The sequence below is a fragment of the Pipistrellus hanaki genome, assembly GCF_964339955.1.
Source record: "Pipistrellus hanaki genome assembly, chromosome: 7".
Taxonomy (NCBI): domain Eukaryota; kingdom Metazoa; phylum Chordata; class Mammalia; order Chiroptera; family Vespertilionidae; genus Pipistrellus; species Pipistrellus hanaki.
The window spans coordinates 80007702-80016775 of NC_140509.1; positions in this window are offsets into that span (position 1 = coordinate 80007702).

Genomic DNA, 9074 nt, shown 5'->3' on the forward strand with positions numbered 1-9074 from the left:
GGTCTGCTCAGCTGCAAAGGTACTTTTGGTTTGGGTTTAAAAAAAAAAAACAAGGCGAGGAAGAAAGCAATCAAATGAGGGAGGCATTCAAGCCTGAGCCTCAGAATGAGTCACGAATCAAAGTTTAACAACCACATGCAAAAGAGCTCTGGGTGAGGGCCCTGGCCCCTGGCAGGCAGCACAGGAAAGCCAGGAGGGGCTGGGGCGCTAATGGGGTGGGGGGGAACTTCCGCTCCGAGTTCCCACCCTGGCTGCAGCTGAGCCCACAGGCCCCGGAGACCAGTGCGGACTCCCAGCTTCCTACAGAGGACTGCAGCACACAGAAACGGCTGGGCAGATAGGGTGCCCAGGGCCATGGGCCCGGGGAAGGACCCTGTCCCTCTGTCACAGAGTCCCTAGGAAGGCCCCACGTCCTGTGGGCTGGGGGACCAGGCTACTTGCCTCTGTGGGGAAATGACCCTGGGCACAGGTCCCTGCAGCTCTGCAAGAGGTGGGAGACTGCTTCTCTGTCCTTGAGGCTTGGGACCCTGACCCCAGGCCCACCTGACCACAGCAGTCTGCTGCCTCAGTGCGTCTGGGCAAATAGACCCCAAACTCTGCGTTTATTTCCTGCACTTGGGGATGCCCATCAGGGATCAGAATAAGACACAGAACAGGATCAAACCACACAGTAGCCCACCTCCCGACAAAACACAATGCCTCTGACGTGCCCAAGACCTGAGAGGCTGGCCCTTCCACCCCTACATCGTTTATTAAGGGACCTTTCGGGGGGCATCGTGGCAAGATGAAGAAACAGACTCCTTCCTGTGTGGCAGGCACTAAAGAATGATCTAGAACAGAGCAGGGTGAGTAGGGGTACTGGGCGTGACCCACCCCAGATAGGGGCAAAATGCCTTACGTACTTGCCTGGGTGGGCAATGGCCTGTCCCAGGAACCAGCACACCTGGCTGGGGCACAGGTGAGGGGGCAATCAGACAGTCCTCGAGGGGTATTACAGGCAGCAGCCTCTGCTGTGGCCTGAGCTAGCGGGGGCCCTGCAGCAGTCCATCATGGAGCACACTCTCCTCCAGGGTGACCTGTCCAAGGACAGGCGATCGGCCAGGGGGTGGGGCTGGGTTAGAAACTGGGGGCGGGTGCCGAGGAAGAAAGCATGGCACACGGTAACTGGGATCTGCTTCTCTTCTTCACTCACTCCCCATTTGTCTCCCAGAGAAGAGCTGAGGCCATCTAGTAGATTAAAACACATACAGAATGGGACTGTTGACGAGAAATTAAAAGTACAATCTGAAACCAATAAAAAAAGGAACATTCTGGTAGGAAGCTAGATTAAGACAGTCACTTTGAGCACTCATTCGAGCTTCGATGGATTTTCTAACAGCAGCTACCACTTGTCAACATAATAATGAAACATAACTTTTGCCCTAACCGGTTTGGCTCAGTGGATAGAGCATCGGCCTGTGGACTGAAGGGTCCCAAGTTCGATTCCGGTAAAGGGCATGTGTACCTTGGTTGTGGCCACGTCCTCAGTAGGGGGTGTGCAGGAGGCAGCTGATTGATGATTCTCTCTCATCAATGTTTCTAACTCTCCATCTCTCTCCCTTCCTCTCTGTAAAAAATAAAAATCAATAAAATATAAAAAAAAAAAAAGAAACATAACTTTAAAATGCATTCCTGCTGTCTGCTGAGACTGCAGAATTTGCAAGGCCAGTTTTCCACTCGGGAGGCGCCCTCCACGTGCCAGACAAGGGCCTGTTCTCAGGACCGCAGGCCAGCCCTCGCCACACTTCCTACAGCGCAGGCTAAGGGGAACACTTACCGCAGGCTAAGCAGAGCACCACCAACAAGCCAGTCTTCATTTTGACCCTACACCACCTCAGAGTCTTCCTAACAGCATGTCCATCCCTGACCAAGATATTTGCATTACTTTCTATAATGCCAGATGAGTGATATTGTAGCAAAGATAGCAAGACTTTAAAGTTTATTGTTGTGGTGCACATTCCACATTCTCATTCTGCAGCAACGTGGCTACCAACGCACAAGGTCTCGGCTTCCACATCGTCTCCCCTGGGAAGCCGGCTTTGATAGGAGTCTGGATTGGGGGCTGTCCACAGACAGTGAATGAATGCCAGGCAATGCCATCCGAGGAATGGAGGGCTGGCCCTTGGGGAAGAGCCTGTATACAGAGTAACTTTTCTCAACTCCCCAGTGCCACCCACATCTGTCCCCAGGAATACGTTCTACTTTCCTGCTGCCTGAAAAAGCAAACTCATGCTTCTCAGCTTTGCATTCAGAAATTCCCTAATGTCCTCCTCCCTTCCGACACTCACCACTCTTCCGTCCTCTCTTCAGTCACACCATCACATTGTTCTTCTTTCCATCTTGCCCCTGCTCTTGACTCACGTTTTCTGACTCAGAATCCCAAGCTCTGTCCACCAAACCAAGCTGCCCTTGGAGAAACAAAACAAAACAAAACTTTTCTCTTTTTCCAGAACCACAGGTGAGTGTGGTCTTATTCTAGATCCATGACAACAAAGCCACACTTTCCGAAGTTCTCTTTTTATACAAGCTCTCTTGCTAGTGCGTTGCCATATTTGCAATCCTTTAGGTGTCTTGAGCTACTTAGTGTCCTAAACAAAATAAAATAATAGCACTACACATTTTTAACTGCGCATAAAACACCTCTCAAAACCCCTGCCCATTTGCCCATTCGATACACAAGGAATAGGAGAGGAGGCAAACAAAATTAACCCTAACTAGCAGTAGCAAAGATAGCAAGTAGCAAAATTAACCCTAACTAGCAGTCCCCTATGGGGTAAGATCGGGTAAGAATAAAGATTGCCACAATAGCAAGAATTGAGATTTTTTTTGAAAATTAAGGGGATCTCCATATTCTATCGTTTAATAACAGGAAGCACAAGCTTCTCTAGAATTTCCCATCAAAACAGATTTCATAGCAACAGCCACTGACAGGTAAGGCCTCTGTGATTTCGATTTTACTATCTATTATGCGTTCTGTGTGACTCAGTCTAGATGGGTAAGAAATGTCAAACTTGAGATGAAAATTTTTTATGATCAGTGGAAAATAGATATGAAGTATATTTCAATAACTAAAAAGAAACAAGTATATTTAAAAACATTTATGTGAGTATAAACTTGAAAGTTTCTCTACTTTGAGCCTTTAATAGTTCAGACGAAAATCTTTCCAATTTCAACTGGTAAAAGAGATTAACCCAGCCCGGCCGGCATGTCTCAGTGGACAAGCATCAACCAATGGACCAGATCATGGTTCGATTCCTGGTCAGGGCGCATGCCCAGGTTGCAGGCTTGAGCCCCACTGTGGGGCATGCAGGAGATTGCTGATCAATTATTATCTCTCATCATTTATGTTTCTCTCTCTCTCTCTCTCTCTCTCTCTCTCTCTCTCTCTCTCTCTCTCTCTTTCTTTCTCTCTCTCTCCCTTCATCTCTAAAATCAATTTAAAAAAATTTTAAAGAGATCAACCTGAAACCTTGTAGCAAGATATAATGCAGGGGTCTTCAAACTACGCCAGGTTTTTTGGGCAGTGAGTGCAGCCAAGGTGTTACAGTAGGAATTAGTAGTTCATATAGTCCGGCCCTCCAGATCTCTGAGGGACCGTGATCTGGCCCCCACTTTAAAAAGTTTGAGGACCCCTGATATAATGAGTGAACAATTTTAATTTTAAAATCACATGGTCACTTTAAGTTAGATGTTAATAGTAGTAACAGAGCTGAAACTGGTTTGGCTCAGTGGATAGAGCGTCGGCCTGCAGACTGAAAGGTGTCAGGTACGATTCCAGTCAAGGGCATGTACCTTGGTTGCGGGCACATCCCCAGTAGGGGGTGTGCAGGAGGCAGCTGATTGATGATTCTCTCTCATCGATGTTTCTAACTCTCTATCTCTCTCTCTTCCTCTCTGTAAAGAATCAATAAAATATATTAAAATACATATATATATATATATATATATATATATATATATATATATATATATAATAGTAGTAACAGAGTACCAGACTGCCCTGTAAGTCAAGGGTGGTTAGAAGCCATCACTATTAAAATCACTTCCTGTTAACAGAACTTTGTTTCCATACATACATCTCTTGTTAAAACGACAGGTTTTTATACCTAAAATGTCAGCTTTTGCAATTAAGGATAATCTTTCCTTGAAAAGCTACATACAGAAATTTTTACTACCTTTATTTTTCCCACTAAACCTACTGAATTCAAGTTTCAGAAATCAGTAAGTTATTTCTTCTATTTCTTTCACATTCAACCATTATTTCTCCCTTGCTCCTTCTTTAAGGCCACATGTTAGTGTCTTCTGTATGGACAATGTTTATCTTTCTCTATTCAGGGAAATATATTTTTAAATATATTTTTATTGATTTTTAAAGAGGGAGAGGGATAGATAGAAACATCGATGAAAATCATTAATTGGCTGCCTCCTGCATGGTCCCTACTGGGGATGGAGCCCATAACCCAGGCATGTGTCCTGATCAGGAATCGAACCCGAAACCTTAGTTCCTGGGTCGATGCTCAACCACTGAGCCACACCAGCCAGGTGGGGGTGATAGTTTCTTATGTAATGTCATTACCATTTCCTCTATTGCTGGCTCAGAATTACACAGTGCAGAGGTTGGAGACTAAAAGCCTCAGGCCAAGAGTGAGGAGGAGGGCTAATGAAGACTAGGCTTGGGGCCTCAAAGAAAGTTGGGAAGCTGAGTCTAAAACCTTCACATAAGCCCTGGCCAGTGTGGCTCAGTTGGTTGAGCATCATCCTGTGCACCAAAAGGTTGTCAGTTCAATTCCCAGTCAGGACACATACCTACGTTGCAAGTGCATGCGGGAAGCAACCAATCAATGTTTCACTCTCACATGGATTTTTTTTCTCCCTTCCTTTCTCTAAAATAAAAATACATTATTTAAAAAAATTTTTTTTTAATAAAATCTTCACATACAGTCAGGTGACTAGAAGGCTAGAATAAAACTTCTGCAGGCACCTTCCCAGCTCTGCAATGATGGAGGTCTGGATAGACCTTAAAAGTAGACTTGTTTTCCCTGATAGTTTTACACTGTGCATGTATACATATTTTTAAATAAATTTAAAATAATGAAGAAAAATATTATTTGCAGATATTACTTATCGCTCACATAAAAGAACCCCCAAAACCTTACAGGTTTTAAATTTAGTAAAATGGGTGGAATGTAATGAAAAATATAACTCACTTCAGCAGCACAAATAAAATTGGAATGCTACAAAGACGATTAGCACGGCCCCTGCACAGAATGTTACACACATTTTTATTTTTTTAACCCTTTTGAAAATCTAAAATTATCTCAAAATAAAAAGTTAAAAATATATATGTAACTTCATAGGTCAGGAAAGAGAAAATCATATTTTTAAGTGATACTATTTATGATAGAACATAAGGATAAGGAAAATAGGAGTAAATTTAACAAAGAAAGTTCAAAAGCTTTATAAAGGAAATTCTACGAATTTAAATAACCAAATGGAAGGATATGCTATCTTTATGAATAAGAAAATTCAATATTATGAAGATTTACCCTCCACAAAATGATCAACCATTTGAATGCAAAGGTAATTAGTCCCAACAGAATTCTTTGGAAAACCTGAGAAGTTGGTTCACAGCTGCCCAGAACAAGAACCAACGGTAAAGGCATTCCTAATGAGATTGCGGGGTGTGTGTGTGTGTGTGTGTGTGTGTGTGTGTGTGTATGTAAATACTTTCTATAAAGCTACAGAAATGTAGATGTTTGGTATTGGCAGTAGGATAAACAAAAACCAATGGAATAGAGAGCCCATAAAGCAAAACCCAAACATCTCTACAGAAATGTATATGAGAGAAATGGAACTGTAGGTCCACCAGGAATAGACAAAACATTCATTAATGGGGTTTGGACAGTTGGACTACCCATAGGCTAAAAAAAAAAAAAGTGAATTTGGATCTCAATAGCACACCATACACACACAACACACAAAATTTAATGAGGATTAAATATTTAAATGTAAAAAAACCAAAGCTTTATTTATAACTTTAAAAATATAGAATATCTTTATTAAGGATTTCTTAAACAAAATACAAAAGGCCCAAAACACACTGAGAAAAGCAAATACATTTGACATTAAACTTAAACATTTCTACCTAAAATATAAAACCCAATTCTATTCAGACACCTAGTCCTAACTTCCAGTTTACAGGAAATAAAGAGGTTAGAAGACACCATGATGCTACCATCAATTCCAGAAATGGAACATTTTACAAAACAACTGGCCTGAACTCTTCAAAAAGTCAACGTCAAAGGGACATCTGTAAGACTTTCAACAATAAATTTAAACATATGTCAACATCATTAAAAAGAAGGGAGGTAGAGATGGATGGATGGGTAGGAAACTCTTGAAGATTAACAGAATAAACTGACAAGAACAACATGCAGTGCATGAACTTTGATTGAGTTTAGATTAAAAAAACAAACCAACACCTAAAAGTGACATTTTTGACACAACCAGAGAGTTCATACAGGGTTTAGAATAGCTTTCATTCCCAACAGCCAGAATGGAAAAACCGCATACCAGACCAGACCCAGGGCAGATTATACAGAAAGGTTATTACCTAAGGCTTATCTGGAATTAGCCCTAACTAAAGCTTTTCTAGTCTTACCTCATTAAGCTTAACAGGAAGCTATGAAAGGGTCAAACTGCTTCCAAGTAACTTAATTATGTCCCAGAATAAATCTCAACATATTTAAAGGAATATAAAAAACTCTAGCACCTAACAAAGTAAAATTAAAAAATCAAGCATGCAGAGATTATAATCCAATGAGGGGGCGGGTTGGGAGGAGATCAACCAACAGAAACCAACCAATGACAGAATGCACAAGAACATTAAAACACCTATTACAAAGATACTCCAGATGTTCAAAATATAAAAAAATGCACAAGCATGTTAAGGAAAGACATCCTATCTAATAAAAGAGTAATGTGCAAATTGACCGCCATCTAAAATGGCTGCCTCCATTTGGACACAAGATGGTCACCACAAGATGGCCTGCAGGGGAGGGCAGTTGTGGGCAGTTAGGGGTGACCAGGCCAGCAGAGGAGGGCAGTTGGGGAAGACCAGGCCAGCAGAGGAGGGCAGTTTTGGGGGGGCCAGGCCTTCAGAGGAGTGCAGTTAGGGGTGAGTAGGCCAGCATGTGAGGTCAGTGAGGGGTGACCGGACTGGCAGGGGAGGGCAGTTAGTGGTGACCAGGCCCGGCAGGGGAGGACAGTTAGAAGCAATCAGGCTGGCTGGGGAGCAGTTAGGTGTTGATCAGGCTGGCAGGTGAGTGCTTGGGAGGTGATCAGGCTAGCAGGCAGAAGCAGTTAGGGGCAATCAGGCAGAGGCAGGTGAGCGATTGGGAGCCAGCAGTCTTGGATTGTGAGAGGGATTTCCGACAGTCCTCAAGGGGTCCCAGATTGGAGAGGGTGCAGGTTGGGCTGAGGGAACCCCCCCTGCATGAATTTCATGCACCGGGCCTTTTGTGGTAGATTAAAAAAAAAAAAGAGCCCTAGCTGGTTTGTCTCAGTGGATATAGCGTCAGCCTTTGGACTGATGGGTCCCAGGTTTGATTCCAGTCAAACGCACATGCCTGGGTTGTGGGCTTGATCCCCATTGGGGAAGGTGCAGGAGGCAGCTAATTAATAATTCTCTCTCATCATTATGTTTCTATCTCTCTTTCCCTCTCCCTTCCTCTCTGAAATCAATAAAGATATTTAAAAATAAAAATAAAAAATAAAAAAGCAAAATGAGACTTCTAAAAAGATTAAAAATATAATGTCAGCCCTAGTCAGTTTGGCTCAGTGGATAGAGCATTGGCCTGTGAACTAAAGGGTCCCAGCTTTGATTCCAGTCAAGGGCACATACCTCAATTGCAGGCTCGATCCCTGGCCTTGGTTGAACCTGTGATATATCTCTCTCACATCAATGTTTCTCTCTGTCTCTCCCCCTCCCTTCCACTCTCTCTTAAAAATAAAAATCAATAGAAAAATATCCTCAGGTGAGGATTAACAACAACAAAAAAAAGTTTAAAAATAGAATGTCCAAGGTAAAAAATACAGAGTGGAATTAACAAGACATCATTATGTCCTCAAAAGACTGATGAATTTGAGGACATAATGAAAAATGTCTGACTTGGCATACAAAGAGAAAAGACTTTTAAGAAAAAACAACAGACTTTGAAACAATTTAATGTGGCCTAACATACAATTGGAGTCCCAGAGGGAAAGCAGTGAGAGGATAGGAAAGATAATAGTAATAATAATAATAGAAGAAATAATAGCCAAACATATTCCAAATTTTATGAAAACCATAAAACCTCAGGTAAAGAGTCCCAGCAGAAGAAACATGAAAAAAAAAAAAAAAAATACTCCAAGCACATCATAATCAAACTGCCTAAAACTCAAAAAGGTAAAAGCAGGCACATTACATGTAGACAAACAAAAACAAAGATAGAAATAGAGAAAAGGACACATTACTTATAGAAGAACAAAGATAGGACTAATAGTGCTCTTTCTGGACACCACAATAAGATGCCAGTTAACCTCCATGAGATTGGTAAAACAAAAAGGCCTAGAATTAAGAAGTGTTGGAGAAAATGTGAAAGAAAGGTAACTCACATAGTGCTGGTAGGGTATAAGCCGGTACAGCCATGCAGAAGAGTTACATTATCTTGTAAATGAAGACGTCCATACCACATGCCCAAGCAGTGTCCCTCCTAGATATACTATGTTCATAGCAGCATTGTCTGCAATAGGAAAAACAAAACCAACAAAACCCAAACATCCCTCCACAGCAGGACGGATAAACTGCGGTCTCTTCATAGAACTATATGGCACTAAAAAATGAGTAACTCCCAAAAAGTACTAAAGTCAAAAAAAGCAAGTCATAGAACTGAGCGTACATTAAGCCATTTATATATAATTCAAAAAACATACAAAACTTTACATTTCATTTAGGGATTCACATATTGTAAAACTAGAACAAGTGAGAGAATAAC